General features: G+C 44.0%; 29 non-coding genes and 1 pseudogene across 29 annotated transcripts; all 30 read right to left on the bottom strand.

Moving 5' to 3' along the window:
• Positions 1–286: 286 nt before the first annotated feature.
• LOC134119150 (5S ribosomal RNA) lies at positions 287–405 on the bottom strand. Its single transcript, XR_009950712.1, has one exon. It is a non-coding gene; the product is annotated as a 5S ribosomal RNA (ribosomal RNA).
• A 344-nt stretch (positions 406–749) lies between these two features.
• LOC134118160 (5S ribosomal RNA) lies at positions 750–868 on the bottom strand. The gene has a single exon (XR_009949717.1). It is a non-coding gene; the product is annotated as a 5S ribosomal RNA (ribosomal RNA).
• A 339-nt stretch (positions 869–1,207) lies between these two features.
• On the bottom strand, positions 1,208–1,326 carry LOC134118149 (5S ribosomal RNA). Its single transcript, XR_009949706.1, has one exon. It is a non-coding gene; the product is annotated as a 5S ribosomal RNA (ribosomal RNA).
• Positions 1,327–1,665: 339 nt separating this feature from the next.
• On the bottom strand, positions 1,666–1,784 carry LOC134119200 (5S ribosomal RNA). The gene has a single exon (XR_009950762.1). It is a non-coding gene; the product is annotated as a 5S ribosomal RNA (ribosomal RNA).
• Positions 1,785–2,179: 395 nt separating this feature from the next.
• LOC134118934 (5S ribosomal RNA) lies at positions 2,180–2,298 on the bottom strand. The gene has a single exon (XR_009950495.1). It is a non-coding gene; the product is annotated as a 5S ribosomal RNA (ribosomal RNA).
• Positions 2,299–2,642: 344 nt separating this feature from the next.
• LOC134118138 (5S ribosomal RNA) lies at positions 2,643–2,761 on the bottom strand. The gene has a single exon (XR_009949695.1). It is a non-coding gene; the product is annotated as a 5S ribosomal RNA (ribosomal RNA).
• A 339-nt stretch (positions 2,762–3,100) lies between these two features.
• On the bottom strand, positions 3,101–3,219 carry LOC134118933 (5S ribosomal RNA). The gene has a single exon (XR_009950494.1). It is a non-coding gene; the product is annotated as a 5S ribosomal RNA (ribosomal RNA).
• A 344-nt stretch (positions 3,220–3,563) lies between these two features.
• LOC134118127 (5S ribosomal RNA) lies at positions 3,564–3,682 on the bottom strand. The gene has a single exon (XR_009949684.1). It is a non-coding gene; the product is annotated as a 5S ribosomal RNA (ribosomal RNA).
• A 339-nt stretch (positions 3,683–4,021) lies between these two features.
• LOC134119203 (5S ribosomal RNA) lies at positions 4,022–4,140 on the bottom strand (annotated as a pseudogene).
• Positions 4,141–4,535: 395 nt separating this feature from the next.
• Positions 4,536–4,654, bottom strand: LOC134118849 (5S ribosomal RNA). Its single transcript, XR_009950410.1, has one exon. It is a non-coding gene; the product is annotated as a 5S ribosomal RNA (ribosomal RNA).
• A 395-nt stretch (positions 4,655–5,049) lies between these two features.
• On the bottom strand, positions 5,050–5,168 carry LOC134118848 (5S ribosomal RNA). Its single transcript, XR_009950409.1, has one exon. It is a non-coding gene; the product is annotated as a 5S ribosomal RNA (ribosomal RNA).
• Positions 5,169–5,512: 344 nt separating this feature from the next.
• Positions 5,513–5,631, bottom strand: LOC134118116 (5S ribosomal RNA). The gene has a single exon (XR_009949673.1). It is a non-coding gene; the product is annotated as a 5S ribosomal RNA (ribosomal RNA).
• A 338-nt stretch (positions 5,632–5,969) lies between these two features.
• Positions 5,970–6,088, bottom strand: LOC134119199 (5S ribosomal RNA). Its single transcript, XR_009950761.1, has one exon. It is a non-coding gene; the product is annotated as a 5S ribosomal RNA (ribosomal RNA).
• Positions 6,089–6,483: 395 nt separating this feature from the next.
• On the bottom strand, positions 6,484–6,602 carry LOC134118932 (5S ribosomal RNA). Its single transcript, XR_009950493.1, has one exon. It is a non-coding gene; the product is annotated as a 5S ribosomal RNA (ribosomal RNA).
• Positions 6,603–6,946: 344 nt separating this feature from the next.
• LOC134118715 (5S ribosomal RNA) lies at positions 6,947–7,065 on the bottom strand. Its single transcript, XR_009950276.1, has one exon. It is a non-coding gene; the product is annotated as a 5S ribosomal RNA (ribosomal RNA).
• A 339-nt stretch (positions 7,066–7,404) lies between these two features.
• LOC134118931 (5S ribosomal RNA) lies at positions 7,405–7,523 on the bottom strand. Its single transcript, XR_009950492.1, has one exon. It is a non-coding gene; the product is annotated as a 5S ribosomal RNA (ribosomal RNA).
• A 395-nt stretch (positions 7,524–7,918) lies between these two features.
• LOC134118847 (5S ribosomal RNA) lies at positions 7,919–8,037 on the bottom strand. Its single transcript, XR_009950408.1, has one exon. It is a non-coding gene; the product is annotated as a 5S ribosomal RNA (ribosomal RNA).
• Positions 8,038–8,432: 395 nt separating this feature from the next.
• LOC134118846 (5S ribosomal RNA) lies at positions 8,433–8,551 on the bottom strand. The gene has a single exon (XR_009950407.1). It is a non-coding gene; the product is annotated as a 5S ribosomal RNA (ribosomal RNA).
• A 344-nt stretch (positions 8,552–8,895) lies between these two features.
• On the bottom strand, positions 8,896–9,014 carry LOC134118105 (5S ribosomal RNA). Its single transcript, XR_009949662.1, has one exon. It is a non-coding gene; the product is annotated as a 5S ribosomal RNA (ribosomal RNA).
• A 338-nt stretch (positions 9,015–9,352) lies between these two features.
• Positions 9,353–9,471, bottom strand: LOC134118885 (5S ribosomal RNA). Its single transcript, XR_009950446.1, has one exon. It is a non-coding gene; the product is annotated as a 5S ribosomal RNA (ribosomal RNA).
• A 395-nt stretch (positions 9,472–9,866) lies between these two features.
• Positions 9,867–9,985, bottom strand: LOC134118930 (5S ribosomal RNA). The gene has a single exon (XR_009950491.1). It is a non-coding gene; the product is annotated as a 5S ribosomal RNA (ribosomal RNA).
• A 344-nt stretch (positions 9,986–10,329) lies between these two features.
• LOC134118094 (5S ribosomal RNA) lies at positions 10,330–10,448 on the bottom strand. The gene has a single exon (XR_009949651.1). It is a non-coding gene; the product is annotated as a 5S ribosomal RNA (ribosomal RNA).
• A 339-nt stretch (positions 10,449–10,787) lies between these two features.
• Positions 10,788–10,906, bottom strand: LOC134118083 (5S ribosomal RNA). Its single transcript, XR_009949640.1, has one exon. It is a non-coding gene; the product is annotated as a 5S ribosomal RNA (ribosomal RNA).
• Positions 10,907–11,250: 344 nt separating this feature from the next.
• On the bottom strand, positions 11,251–11,369 carry LOC134118072 (5S ribosomal RNA). Its single transcript, XR_009949629.1, has one exon. It is a non-coding gene; the product is annotated as a 5S ribosomal RNA (ribosomal RNA).
• Positions 11,370–11,708: 339 nt separating this feature from the next.
• Positions 11,709–11,827, bottom strand: LOC134118884 (5S ribosomal RNA). Its single transcript, XR_009950445.1, has one exon. It is a non-coding gene; the product is annotated as a 5S ribosomal RNA (ribosomal RNA).
• A 395-nt stretch (positions 11,828–12,222) lies between these two features.
• Positions 12,223–12,341, bottom strand: LOC134118845 (5S ribosomal RNA). The gene has a single exon (XR_009950406.1). It is a non-coding gene; the product is annotated as a 5S ribosomal RNA (ribosomal RNA).
• A 344-nt stretch (positions 12,342–12,685) lies between these two features.
• LOC134118061 (5S ribosomal RNA) lies at positions 12,686–12,804 on the bottom strand. The gene has a single exon (XR_009949618.1). It is a non-coding gene; the product is annotated as a 5S ribosomal RNA (ribosomal RNA).
• Positions 12,805–13,143: 339 nt separating this feature from the next.
• LOC134118050 (5S ribosomal RNA) lies at positions 13,144–13,262 on the bottom strand. The gene has a single exon (XR_009949607.1). It is a non-coding gene; the product is annotated as a 5S ribosomal RNA (ribosomal RNA).
• Positions 13,263–13,606: 344 nt separating this feature from the next.
• Positions 13,607–13,725, bottom strand: LOC134118039 (5S ribosomal RNA). Its single transcript, XR_009949596.1, has one exon. It is a non-coding gene; the product is annotated as a 5S ribosomal RNA (ribosomal RNA).
• Positions 13,726–14,064: 339 nt separating this feature from the next.
• Positions 14,065–14,183, bottom strand: LOC134118882 (5S ribosomal RNA). Its single transcript, XR_009950443.1, has one exon. It is a non-coding gene; the product is annotated as a 5S ribosomal RNA (ribosomal RNA).
• Between the last annotated feature and the right edge of the window lie 189 nt (positions 14,184–14,372).

The following is a 14,372-nucleotide window of genomic DNA, read 5'->3' as shown; positions in this document are numbered from 1 at the left end:
TGAAGGTAACTTTACTTTTCTTCACTGGCAATTCTAACATGTTGGGTTAGCACCTGTATTTCAACGGCTAAATTACAAACAATAGTATGCCAATCGTAAATGTTGATCAACACTAATTTAGCAATCATGAAACGGAATCATTTTGGATAATATTGTCTAATTTCCTTTCATATCCAACGTTAAAACAACACTAAACATGCATCTCTTCAACAATGTGATATTCTTTTTGTAATTTGTAGGTGTACAATCTGCGGCGCTCGGCGGCTTTCGGAGAGAGAAGTGAAAAAGCTTACGGCAACTGGGATTCCCAGGCGGTCTTCCATCCAGGTACTAACCAGGCCCTGCTCTGCTTAGCTTCCGAGAGCAGACGAGATCGGGCGGAACCAGAGAGGTATGGCCGTAAGCTGCTTTTCATCTTTTTCCTAATCCTTTAAAGCGTGTCAAAGATAATCAGAAGTTTCTTTTTCTAAAATTGAAGCAGTTCTTAGCATTGGCAAGAGAGGTTCCTAAAGCCTGAAGGTAACTTTACTTTTCTTCACTGGCAATTCTAACATGTTGGGTTAGCACCTGTATTTCAACGGCTAAATTACAAACAATAGTATGCCAATCGTAAATGTTGATCAACACTAATTTAGCAATCATGAAACGGAATCATTTTGGATAATATTGTCTAATTTCCTTTCATATCCAACGTTAAAACAGGTGTACAATCTGCGGCGCTCGGCGGCTTTCGGAGAGAGAAGTGAAAAAGCTTACGGCACCTGGGATTCCCAGGCGGTCTTCCATCCAGGTACTAACCAGGCCCTGCTCTGCTTAGCTTCCGAGATCAGACGAGATCGGGCGGAACCAGAGAGGTATGGCCGTAAGCTGCTTTTTATCTTTTTCCTAATCCTTTATAATGCGTCAATGAATTATGACACGCCTGCCGCTGGCATCTTTGTGTGGGTTAAATAAGGGTATGCAAAGAAGGCTGTGACATCCCATGGCGAAAATTGGATGGACTAGAGAAGACCCGCCCAGGGGTCCCAGCCAATCGGTGAATGGCCATTGCAGTCCCCGCCACCTCAAATGGCCTGACGATGGTATGGACGTAAGCCACCTTTCATCTTCTTCCTATTGCATCTCTTCTACAATGTGAAATTTTTTTTACAATTGTGTAGGTGTACAATCTACGGCGCTGGGCGGCTTTCAGAGAGAGAAGTGAAAAAGCTTACGGCACCTGGGATTCCCAGGCGGTCTTCCATCCAGGTACTAACCAGGCCCTGCTCTGCTTAGCTTCCGAGATCAGACGAGATCGGGCGGAACCAGAGAGGTATGGCCGTAAGCTGCTTTTTATCTTTTTCCTAATCCTTTATAATGCGTCAATGAATTATGACACGCCTGCCGCTGGCATCTTTGTGTGGGTTAAATAAGGGTATGCAAAGAAGGCTGTGACATCCCATGGCGAAAATTGGATGGACTAGAGAAGACCCGCCCAGGGGTCCCAGCCAATCGGTGAATGGCCATTGCAGTCCCCGCCACCTCAAATGGCCTGACGATGGTATGGACGTAAGCCACCTTTCATCTTCTTCCTATTGCATCTCTTCTACAATGTGAAATTTTTTTTACAATTGTGTAGGTGTACAATCTACGGCGCTGGGCGGCTTTCAGAGAGAGAAGTGAAAAAGCTTACGGCACCTGGGATTCCCAGGCGGTCTTCCATCCAGGTACTAACCAGGCCCTGCTCTGCTTAGCTTCCGAGACCAGACGAGATCGGGCTGAACCAGAGAGGTATGGCCGTGAGCTGCATTTCATCTTTTTCCTAATCCTTTAAAACGTGTCAAAGTTAATCAGAAGTTTCTTTTTCTAAAATTGAAGCAGTTCTTAGCATTGGCAAGAGAGGTTCCTAAAGCCTGAAGGTAACTTTACTTTTCTTCACTGGCAATTCTAACATGTTGGGTTAGCACCTGTATTTCAACGGCTAAATTACAAACAATAGTATGCCAATCGTAAATGTTGATCAACACTAATTTAGCAATCATGAAACGGAATCATTTTGGATAATATTGTCTAATTTCGTTTCATATCCAACGTTAAAACAACACTAAACATGCATCTCTTCAACAATGTGATATTCTTTTTGTAATTTGTAGGTGTACAATCTGCGGCGCTCGGCGGCTTTCGGAGAGAGAAGTGAAAAAGCTTACGGCACCTGGGATTCCCAGGCGGTCTTCCATCCAGGTACTAACCAGGCCCTGCTCTGCTTAGCTTCCGAGAGCAGACGAGATCGGGCGGAACCAGAGAGGTATGGCCGTAAGCTGCTTTTCATCTTTTTCCTAATCCTTTAAAGCGTGTCAAAGATAATCAGAAGTTTCTTTTTCTAAAATTGAAGCAGTTCTTAGCATTGGCAAGAGAGGTTCCTAAAGCCTGAAGGTAACTTTACTTTTCTTCACTGGCAATTCTAACATGTTGGGTTAGCACCTGTATTTCAACGGCTAAATTACAAACAATAGTATGCCAATCGTAAATGTTGATCAACACTAATTTAGCAATCATGAAACGGAATCATTTTGGATAATATTGTCTAATTTCCTTTCATATCCAACGTTAAAACAGGTGTACAATCTGCGGCGCTCGGCGGCTTTCGGAGAGAGAAGTGAAAAAGCTTACGGCACCTGGGATTCCCAGGCGGTCTTCCATCCAGGTACTAACCAGGCCCTGCTCTGCTTAGCTTCCGAGATCAGACGAGATCGGGCGGAACCAGAGAGGTATGGCCGTAAGCTGCTTTTTATCTTTTTCCTAATCCTTTATAATGCGTCAATGAATTATGACACGCCTGCCGTTGGCATCTTTGTGTGGGTTAAATAAGGGTATGCAAAGAAGGCTGTGACATCCCATGCCGAAAATTGGATGGACTAGAGAAGACCCGCCCAGGGGTCCCAGCCAATCGGTGAATGGCCATTGCAGTCCCCGCCACCTCAAATGGCCTGACGATGGTATGGACGTAAGCCACCTTTCATCTTCTTCCTATTGCATCTCTTCTACAATGTGAATTTTTTTTTACAATTGTGTAGGTGTACAATCTACGGCGCTGGGCGGCTTTCAGAGAGAGAAGTGAAAAAGCTTACGGCACCTGGGATTCCCAGGCGGTCTTCCATCCAGGTACTAACCAGGCCCTGCTCTGCTTAGCTTCCGAGAGCAGACGAGATCGGGCGGAACCAGAGAGGTATGGCCGTAAGCTGCTTTTCATCTTTTTCCTAATCCTTTAAAGCGTGTCAAAGATAATCAGAAGTTTCTTTTTCTAAAATTGAAGCAGTTCTTAGCATTGGCAAGAGAGGTTCCTAAAGCCTGAAGGTAACTTTACTTTTCTTCACTGGCAATTCTAACATGTTGGGTTAGCACCTGTATTTCAACGGCTAAATTACAAACAATAGTATGCCAATCGTAAATGTTGATCAACACTAATTTAGCAATCATGAAACGGAATCATTTTGGATAATATTGTCTAATTTCCTTTCATATCCAACGTTAAAACAGGTGTACAATCTGCGGCGCTCGGCGGCTTTCGGAGAGAGAAGTGAAAAAGCTTACGGCACCTGGGATTCCCAGGCGGTCTTCCATCCAGGTACTAACCAGGCCCTGCTCTGCTTAGCTTCCGAGATCAGACGAGATCGGGCGGAACCAGAGAGGTATGGCCGTAAGCTGCTTTTTATCTTTTTCCTAATCCTTTATAATGCGTCAAAGAATTATGACACGCCTGCCGTTGGCATCTTTGTGTGGGTTAAATAAGGGTATGCAAAGAAGGCTGTGACATCCCATGGCGAAAATTGGATGGACTAGAGAAGACCCGCCCAGGGGTCCCAGCCAATCGGTGAATGGCCATTGCAGTCCCCGCCACCTCAAATGGCCTGACGATGGTATGGACGTAAGCCACCTTTCATCTTCTTCCTATTGCATCTCTTCTACAATGTGAAATTTTTTTTACAATTGTGTAGGTGTACAATCTACGGCGCTGGGCGGCTTTCAGAGAGAGAAGTGAAAAAGCTTACGGCACCTGGGATTCCCAGGCAGTCTTCCATCCAGGTACTAACCAGGCCCTGCTCTGCTTAGCTTCCGAGATCAGACGAGATCGGGCTGAACCAGAGAGGTATGGCCGTGAGCTGCATTTCATCTTTTTCCTAATCCTTTAAAACGTGTCAAAGTTAATCAGAAGTTTCTTTTTCTAAAATTGAAGCAGTTCTTAGCATTGGCAAGAGAGGTTCCTAAAGCCTGAAGGTAACTTTACTTTTCTTCACTGGCAATTCTAACATGTTGGGTTAGCACCTGTATTTCAACGGCTAAATTACAAACAATAGTATGCCAATCGTAAATGTTGATCAACACTAATTTAGCAATCATGAAACGGAATCATTTTGGATAATATTGTCTAATTTCCTTTCATATCCAACGTTAAAACAACACTAAACATGCATCTCTTCAACAATGTGATATTCTTTTTGTAATTTGTAGGTGTACAATCTGCGGCGCTCGGCGGCTTTCGGAGAGAGAAGTGAAAAAGCTTACGGCACCTGGGATTCCCAGGCGGTCTTCCATCCAGGTACTAACCAGGCCCTGCTCTGCTTAGCTTCCGAGATCAGACGAGATCGGGCGGAACCAGAGAGGTATGGCCGTAACCTGGATTTCATCTTATTCCTAATCCTTTAAAACGTGTCAAAGTTAATCAGAAGTTTCTTTTTCTAAAATTGAAGCAGTTCTTAGCATTGGCAAGAGAGGTTCCTAAAGCCTGAAGGTAACTTTACTTTTCTTCACTGGCAATTCTAACATGTTGGGTTAGCACCTGTATTTCAACGGCTAAATTACAAACAATAGTATGCCAATCGTAAATGTTGATCAACACTAATTTAGCAATCATGAAACGGAATCATTTTGGATAATATTGTCTAATTTCCTTTCATATCCAACGTTAAAACAACACTAAACATGCATCTCTTCAACAATGTGATATTCTTTTTGTAATTTGTAGGTGTACAATCTGCGGCGCTCGGCGGCTTTCGGAGAGAGAAGTGAAAAAGCTTACGGCACCTGGGATTCCCAGGCGGTCTTCCATCCAGGTACTAACCAGGCCCTGCTCTGCTTAGCTTCCGAGATCAGACGAGATCGGGCGGAACCAGAGAGGTATGGCCGTAACCTGGATTTCATCTTATTCCTAATCCTTTAAAACGTGTCAAAGTTAATCAGAAGTTTCTTTTTCTAAAATTGAAGCAGTTCTTAGCATTGGCAAGAGAGGTTCCTAAAGCCTGAAGGTAACTTTACTTTTCTTCACTGGCAATTCTAACATGTTGGGTTAGCACCTGTATTTCAACGGCTAAATTACAAAAAATAGTATGCCAATCGTAAATGTTGATCAACACTAATTTAGCAATCATGAAACGGAATCATTTTGGATAATATTGTCTAATTTCCTTTCATATCCAACGTTAAAACAGGTGTACAATCTGCGGCGCTCGGCGGCTTTCGGAGAGAGAAGTGAAAAAGCTTACGGCACCTGGGATTCCCAGGCGGTCTTCCATCCAGGTACTAACCAGGCCCTGCTCTGCTTAGCTTCCGAGATCAGACGAGATCGGGCGGAACCAGAGAGGTATGGCCGTAAGCTGCTTTTTATCTTTTTCCTAATCCTTTATAATGCGTCAAAGAATTATGACACGCCTGCCGTTGGCATCTTTGTGTGGGTTAAATAAGGGTATGCAAAGAAGGCTGGACATCCCATGGCGAAAATTGGATGGACTAGAGAAGACCCGCCCAGGGGTCCCAGCCAATCGGTGAATGGCCATTGCAGTCCCCGCCACCTCAAATGGCCTGACGATGGTATGGACGTAAGCCACCTTTCATCTTCTTCCTATTGCATCTCTTCTACAATGTGAAATTTTTTTTACAATTGTGTAGGTGTACAATCTACGGCGCTGGGCGGCTTTCAGAGAGAGAAGTGAAAAAGCTTACGGCACCTGGGATTCCCAGGCGGTCTTCCATCCAGGTACTAACCAGGCCCTGCTCTGCTTAGCTTCCGAGACCAGACGAGATCGGGCTGAACCAGAGAGGTATGGCCGTGAGCTGCATTTCATCTTTTTCCTAATCCTTTAAAACGTGTCAAAGTTAATCAGAAGTTTCTTTTTCTAAAATTGAAGCAGTTCTTAGCATTGGCAAGAGAGGTTCCTAAAGCCTGAAGGTAACTTTACTTTTCTTCACTGGCAATTCTAACATGTTGGGTTAGCACCTGTATTTCAACGGCTAAATTACAAACAATAGTATGCCAATCGTAAATGTTGATCAACACTAATTTAGCAATCATGAAACGGAATCATTTTGGATAATATTGTCTAATTTCGTTTCATATCCAACGTTAAAACAACACTAAACATGCATCTCTTCAACAATGTGATATTCTTTTTGTAATTTGTAGGTGTACAATCTGCGGCGCTCGGCGGCTTTCGGAGAGAGAAGTGAAAAAGCTTACGGCACCTGGGATTCCCAGGCGGTCTTCCATCCAGGTACTAACCAGGCCCTGCTCTGCTTAGCTTCCGAGAGCAGACGAGATCGGGCGGAACCAGAGAGGTATGGCCGTAAGCTGCTTTTCATCTTTTTCCTAATCCTTTAAAGCGTGTCAAAGATAATCAGAAGTTTCTTTTTCTAAAATTGAAGCAGTTCTTAGCATTGGCAAGAGAGGTTCCTAAAGCCTGAAGGTAACTTTACTTTTCTTCACTGGCAATTCTAACATGTTGGGTTAGCACCTGTATTTCAACGGCTAAATTACAAACAATAGTATGCCAATCGTAAATGTTGATCAACACTAATTTAGCAATCATGAAACGGAATCATTTTGGATAATATTGTCTAATTTCCTTTCATATCCAACGTTAAAACAGGTGTACAATCTGCGGCGCTCGGCGGCTTTCGGAGAGAGAAGTGAAAAAGCTTACGGCACCTGGGATTCCCAGGCGGTCTTCCATCCAGGTACTAACCAGGCCCTGCTCTGCTTAGCTTCCGAGATCAGACGAGATCAGGCGGAACCAGAGAGGTATGGCCGTAAGCTGCTTTTTATCTTTTTCCTAATCCTTTATAATGCGTCAATGAATTATGACACGCCTGCCGTTGGCATCTTTGTGTGGGTTAAATAAGGGTATGCAAAGAAGGCTGTGACATCCCATGCCGAAAATTGGATGGACTAGAGAAGACCCGCCCAGGGGTCCCAGCCAATCGGTGAATGGCCATTGCAGTCCCCGCCACCTCAAATGGCCTGACGATGGTATGGACGTAAGCCACCTTTCATCTTCTTCCTATTGCATCTCTTCTACAATGTGAATTTTTTTTTACAATTGTGTAGGTGTACAATCTACGGCGCTGGGCGGCTTTCAGAGAGAGAAGTGAAAAAGCTTACGGCACCTGGGATTCCCAGGCGGTCTTCCATCCAGGTACTAACCAGGCCCTGCTCTGCTTAGCTTCCGAGAGCAGACGAGATCGGGCGGAACCAGAGAGGTATGGCCGTAAGCTGCTTTTCATCTTTTTCCTAATCCTTTAAAGCGTGTCAAAGATAATCAGAAGTTTCTTTTTCTAAAATTGAAGCAGTTCTTAGCATTGGCAAGAGAGGTTCCTAAAGCCTGAAGGTAACTTTACTTTTCTTCACTGGCAATTCTAACATGTTGGGTTAGCACCTGTATTTCAACGGCTAAATTACAAACAATAGTATGCCAATCGTAAATGTTGATCAACACTAATTTAGCAATCATGAAACGGAATCATTTTGGATAATATTGTCTAATTTCCTTTCATATCCAACGTTAAAACAACACTAAACATGCATCTCTTCAACAATGTGATATTCTTTTTGTAATTTGTAGGTGTACAATCTGCGGCGCTCGGCGGCTTTCGGAGAGAGAAGTGAAAAAGCTTACGGCACCTGGGATTCCCAGGCGGTCTTCCATCCAGGTACTAACCAGGCCCTGCTCTGCTTAGCTTCCGAGATCAGACGAGATCGGGCGGAACCAGAGAGGTATGGCCGTAACCTGGATTTCATCTTATTCCTAATCCTTTAAAACGTGTCAAAGTTAATCAGAAGTTTCTTTTTCTAAAATTGAAGCAGTTCTTAGCATTGGCAAGAGAGGTTCCTAAAGCCTGAAGGTAACTTTACTTTTCTTCACTGGCAATTCTAACATGTTGGGTTAGCACCTGTATTTCAACGGCTAAATTACAAACAATAGTATGCCAATCGTAAATGTTGATCAACACTAATTTAGCAATCATGAAACGGAATCATTTTGGATAATATTGTCTAATTTCCTTTCATATCCAACGTTAAAACAACACTAAACATGCATCTCTTCAACAATGTGATATTCTTTTTGTAATTTGTAGGTGTACAATCTGCGGCGCTCGGCGGCTTTCGGAGAGAGAAGTGAAAAAGCTTACGGCACCTGGGATTCCCAGGCGGTCTTCCATCCAGGTACTAACCAGGCCCTGCTCTGCTTAGCTTCCGAGATCAGACGAGATCGGGCGGAACCAGAGAGGTATGGCCGTAACCTGGATTTCATCTTATTCCTAATCCTTTAAAACGTGTCAAAGTTAATCAGAAGTTTCTTTTTCTAAAATTGAAGCAGTTCTTAGCATTGGCAAGAGAGGTTCCTAAAGCCTGAAGGTAACTTTACTTTTCTTCACTGGCAATTCTAACATGTTGGGTTAGCACCTGTATTTCAACGGCTAAATTACAAAAAATAGTATGCCAATCGTAAATGTTGATCAACACTAATTTAGCAATCATGAAACGGAATCATTTTGGATAATATTGTCTAATTTCCTTTCATATCCAACGTTAAAACAGGTGTACAATCTGCGGCGCTCGGCGGCTTTCGGAGAGAGAAGTGAAAAAGCTTACGGCACCTGGGATTCCCAGGCGGTCTTCCATCCAGGTACTAACCAGGCCCTGCTCTGCTTAGCTTCCGAGATCAGACGAGATCGGGCGGAACCAGAGAGGTATGGCCGTAAGCTGCTTTTTATCTTTTTCCTAATCCTTTATAATGCGTCAAAGAATTATGACACGCCTGCCGTTGGCATCTTTGTGTGGGTTAAATAAGGGTATGCAAAGAAGGCTGGACATCCCATGCCGAAAATTGGATGGACTAGAGAAGACCCGCCCAGGGGTCCCAGCCAATCGGTGAATGGCCATTGCAGTCCCCGCCACCTCAAATGGCCTGACGATGGTATGGACGTAAGCCACCTTTCATCTTCTTCCTATTGCATCTCTTCTACAATGTGAAATTTTTTTTACAATTGTGTAGGTGTACAATCTACGGCGCTGGGCGGCTTTCAGAGAGAGAAGTGAAAAAGCTTACGGCACCTGGGATTCCCAGGCGGTCTTCCATCCAGGTACTAACCAGGCCCTGCTCTGCTTAGCTTCCGAGATCAGACGAGATCGGGCGGAACCAGAGAGGTATGGCCGTGAGCTGCATTTCATCTTTTTCCTAATCCTTTAAAACGTGTCAAAGTTAATCAGAAGTTTCTTTTTCTAAAATTGAAGCAGTTCTTAGCATTGGCAAGAGAGGTTCCTAAAGCCTGAAGGTAACTTTACTTTTCTTCACTGGCAATTCTAACATGTTGGGTTAGCACCTGTATTTCAACGGCTAAATTACAAACAATAGTATGCCAATCGTAAATGTTGATCAACACTAATTTAGCAATCATGAAACGGAATCATTTTGGATAATATTGTCTAATTTCCTTTCATATCCAACGTTAAAACAACACTAAACATGCATCTCTTCAACAATGTGATATTCTTTTTGTAATTTGTAGGTGTACAATCTGCGGCGCTCGGCGGCTTTCGGAGAGAGAAGTGAAAAAGCTTACGGCACCTGGGATTCCCAGGCGGTCTTCCATCCAGGTACTAACCAGGCCCTGCTCTGCTTAGCTTCCGAGAGCAGACGAGATCGGGCGGAACCAGAGAGGTATGGCCGTAAGCTGCTTTTCATCTTTTTCCTAATCCTTTAAAGCGTGTCAAAGATAATCAGAAGTTTCTTTTTCTAAAATTGAAGCAGTTCTTAGCATTGGCAAGAGAGGTTCCTAAAGCCTGAAGGTAACTTTACTTTTCTTCACTGGCAATTCTAACATGTTGGGTTAGCACCTGTATTTCAACGGCTAAATTACAAACAATAGTATGCCAATCGTAAATGTTGATCAACACTAATTTAGCAATCATGAAACGGAATCATTTTGGATAATATTGTCTAATTTCCTTTCATATCCAACGTTAAAACAGGTGTACAATCTGCGGCGCTCGGCGGCTTTCGGAGAGAGAAGTGAAAAAGCTTACGGCACCTGGGATTCCCAGGCGGTCTTCCATCCAGGTACTAACCAGGCCCTGCTCTGCTTAGCTTCCGAGATCAGACGAGATCGGGCGGAACCAGAGAGGTATGGCCGTAAGCTGCTTTTTATCTTTTTCCTAATCCTTTATAATGCGTCAATGAATTATGACACGCCTGCCGCTGGCATCTTTGTGTGGGTTAAATAAGGGTATGCAAAGAAGGCTGTGACATCCCATGGCGAAAATTGGATGGACTAGAGAAGACCCGCCCAGGGGTCCCAGCCAATCGGTGAATGGCCATTGCAGTCCCCGCCACCTCAAATGGCCTGACGATGGTATGGACGTAAGCCACCTTTCATCTTCTTCCTATTGCATCTCTTCTACAATGTGAAATTTTTTTTACAATTGTGTAGGTGTACAATCTACGGCGCTGGGCGGCTTTCAGAGAGAGAAGTGAAAAAGCTTACGGCACCTGGGATTCCCAGGCGGTCTTCCATCCAGGTACTAACCAGGCCCTGCTCTGCTTAGCTTCCGAGATCAGACGAGATCGGGCGGAACCAGAGAGGTATGGCCGTAAGCTGCATTTCATCTTTTTCCTAATCCTTTAAAACGTGTCAAAGTTAATCAGAAGTTTCTTTTTCTAAAATTGAAGCAGTTCTTAGCATTGGCAAGAGAGGTTCCTAAAGCCTGAAGGTAACTTTACTTTTCTTCACTGGCAATTCTAACATGTTGGGTTAGCACCTGTATTTCAACGGCTAAATTACAAACAATAGTATGCCAATCGTAAATGTTGATCAACACTAATTTAGCAATCATGAAACGGAATCATTTTGGATAATATTGTCTAATTTCCTTTCATATCCAATGTTAAAACAGGTGTACAATCTGCGGCGCTCGGCGGCTTTCGGAGAGAGAAGTGAAAAAGCTTACGGCACCTGGGATTCCCAGGCGGTCTTCCATCCAGGTACTAACCAGGCCCTGCTCTGCTTAGCTTCCGAGATCAGACGAGATCGGGCGGAACCAGAGAGGTATGGCCGTAAGCTGCTTTTTATCTTTTTCCTAATCCTTTATAATGCGTCAATGAATTATGACACGCCTGCCGCTGGCATCTTTGTGTGGGTTAAATAAGGGTATGCAAAGAAGGCTGTGACATCCCATGGCGAAAATTGGATGGACTAGAGAAGACCCGCCCAGGGGTCCCAGCCAATCGGTGAATGGCCATTGCAGTCCCCGCCACCTCAAATGGCCTGACGATGGTATGGACGTAAGCCACCTTTCATCTTCTTCCTATTGCATCTCTTCTACAATGTGAAATTTTTTTTACAATTGTGTAGGTGTACAATCTACGGCGCTGGGCGGCTTTCAGAGAGAGAAGTGAAAAAGCTTACGGCACCTGGGATTCCCAGGCGGTCTTCCATCCAGGTACTAACCAGGCCCTGCTCTGCTTAGCTTCCGAGATCAGACGAGATCGGGCGGAACCAGAGAGGTATGGCCGTGAGCTGCATTTCATCTTTTTCCTAATCCTTTAAAACGTGTCAAAGTTAATCAGAAGTTTCTTTTTCTAAAATTGAAGCAGTTCTTAGCATTGGCAAGAGAGGTTCCTAAAGCCTGAAGGTAACTTTACTTTTCTTCACTGGCAATTCTAACATGTTGGGTTAGCACCTGTATTTCAACGGCTAAATTACAAACAATAGTATGCCAATCGTAAATGTTGATCAACACTAATTTAGCAATCATGAAACGGAATCATTTTGGATAATATTGTCTAATTTCCTTTCATATCCAACGTTAAAACAACACTAAACATGCATCTCTTCAACAATGTGATATTCTTTTTGTAATTTGTAGGTGTACAATCTGCGGCGCTCGGCGGCTTTCGGAGAGAGAAGTGAAAAAGCTTACGGCACCTGGGATTCCCAGGCGGTCTTCCATCCAGGTACTAACCAGGCCCTGCTCTGCTTAGCTTCCGAGATCAGACGAGATCGGGCGGAACCAGAGAGGTATGGCCGTAACCTGGATTTCATCTTATTCCTAATCCTTTAAAACGTGTCAAAGTTAATCAGAAGTTTCTTTTTCTAAAATTGAAGCAGTTCTTAGCATTGGCAAGAGAGGTTCCTAAAGCCTGAAGGTAACTTTACTTTTCTTCACTGGCAATTCTAACATGTTGGGTTAGCACCTGTATTTCAACGGCTAAATTACAAAAAATAGTATGCCAATCGTAAATGTTGATCAACACTAATTTAGCAATCATGAAACGGAATCATTTTGGATAATATTGTCTAATTTCCTTTCATATCCAACGTTAAAACAGGTGTACAATCTGCGGCGCTCGGCGGCTTTCGGAGAGAGAAGTGAAAAAGCTTACGGCACCTGGGATTCCCAGGCGGTCTTCCATCCAGGTACTAACCAGGCCCTGCTCTGCTTAGCTTCCGAGATCAGACGAGATCGGGCGGAACCAGAGAGGTATGGCCGTAAGCTGCTTTTTATCTTTTTCCTAATCCTTTATAATGCGTCAAAGAATTATGACACGCCTGCCGTTGGCATCTTTGTGTGGGTTAAATAAGGGTATGCAAAGAAGGCTGTGACATCCCATGGCGAAAATTGGATGGACTAGAGAAGACCCGCCCAGGGGTCCCAGCCAATCGGTGAATGGCCATTGCAGTCCCCGCCACCTCAAATGGCCTGACGATGGTATGGACGTAAGCCACCTTTCATCTTCTTCCTATTGCATCTCTTCTACAATGTGAAATTTTTTTTACAATTGTGTAGGTGTACAATCTACGGCGCTGGGCGGCTTTCAGAGAGAGAAGTGAAAAAGCTTACGGCACCTGGGATTCCCAGGCGGTCTTCCATCCAGGTACTAACCAGGCCCTGCTCTGCTTAGCTTCCGAGATCAGACGAGATCGGGCGGAACCAGAGAGGTATGGCCGTAAGCTGCATTTCATCTTTTTCCTAATCCTTTAAAACGTGTCAAAGTTAATCAGAAGTTTCTTTTTCTAAAATTGAAGCAGTTCTTAGCATTGGCAAGAGAGGTTCCTAAAGCCTGAAGGTAACTTTACTTTTCTTCACTGGCAATTCTAACATGTTGGGTTAGCACCTGTATTTCAACGGCTAAATTACAAACAATAGTATGCCAATCGTAAATGTTGATCAACACTAATTTAGCAATCATGAAACGGAATCATTTTGGATAATATTGTCTAATTTCCTTTCATATCCAATGTTAAAACAGGTGTACAATCTGCGGCGCTCGGCGGCTTTCGGAGAGAGAAGTGAAAAAGCTTACGGCACCTGGGATTCCCAGGCGGTCTTCCATCCAGGTACTAACCAGGCCCTGCTCTGCTTAGCTTCCGAGATCAGACGAGATCGGGCGGAACCAGAGAGGTATGGCCGTAAGCTGCTTTTTATCTTTTTCCTAATCCTTTATAATGCGTCAATGAATTATGACACGCCTGCCGCTGGCATCTTTGTGTGGGTTAAATAAGGGTATGCAAAGAAGGCTGTGACATCCCATGGCGAAAATTGGATGGACTAGAGAAGACCCGCCCAGGGGTCCCAGCCAATCGGTGAATGGCCATTGCAGTCCCCGCCACCTCAAATGGCCTGACGATGGTATGGACGTAAGCCACCTTTCATCTTCTTCCTATTGCATCTCTTCTACAATGTGAAATTTTTTTTACAATTGTGTAGGTGTACAATCTACGGCGCTGGGCGGCTTTCAGAGAGAGAAGTGAAAAAGCTTACGGCACCTGGGATTCCCAGGCGGTCTTCCATCCAGGTACTAACCAGGCCCTGCTCTGCTTAGCTTCCGAGATCAGACGAGATCGGGCGGAACCAGAGAGGTATGGCCGTGAGCTGCATTTCATCTTTTTCCTAATCCTTTAAAACGTGTCAAAGTTAATCAGAAGTTTCTTTTTCTAAAATTGAAGCAGTTCTTAGCATTGGCAAGAGAGGTTCCTAAAGCCTGAAGGTAACTTTACTTTTCTTCACTGGCAATTCTAACATGTTGGGTTAGCACCTGTATTTCAACGGCTAAATTACAAAC

This window comes from Pungitius pungitius, unplaced genomic scaffold, assembly GCF_949316345.1.
Source record: "Pungitius pungitius unplaced genomic scaffold, fPunPun2.1 scaffold_24, whole genome shotgun sequence".
NCBI lineage: Eukaryota > Metazoa > Chordata > Actinopteri > Perciformes > Gasterosteidae > Pungitius > Pungitius pungitius.
Note: the sequence above shows the minus strand (reverse complement) of the source record. Positions and strands in the feature narration are given on the sequence as shown.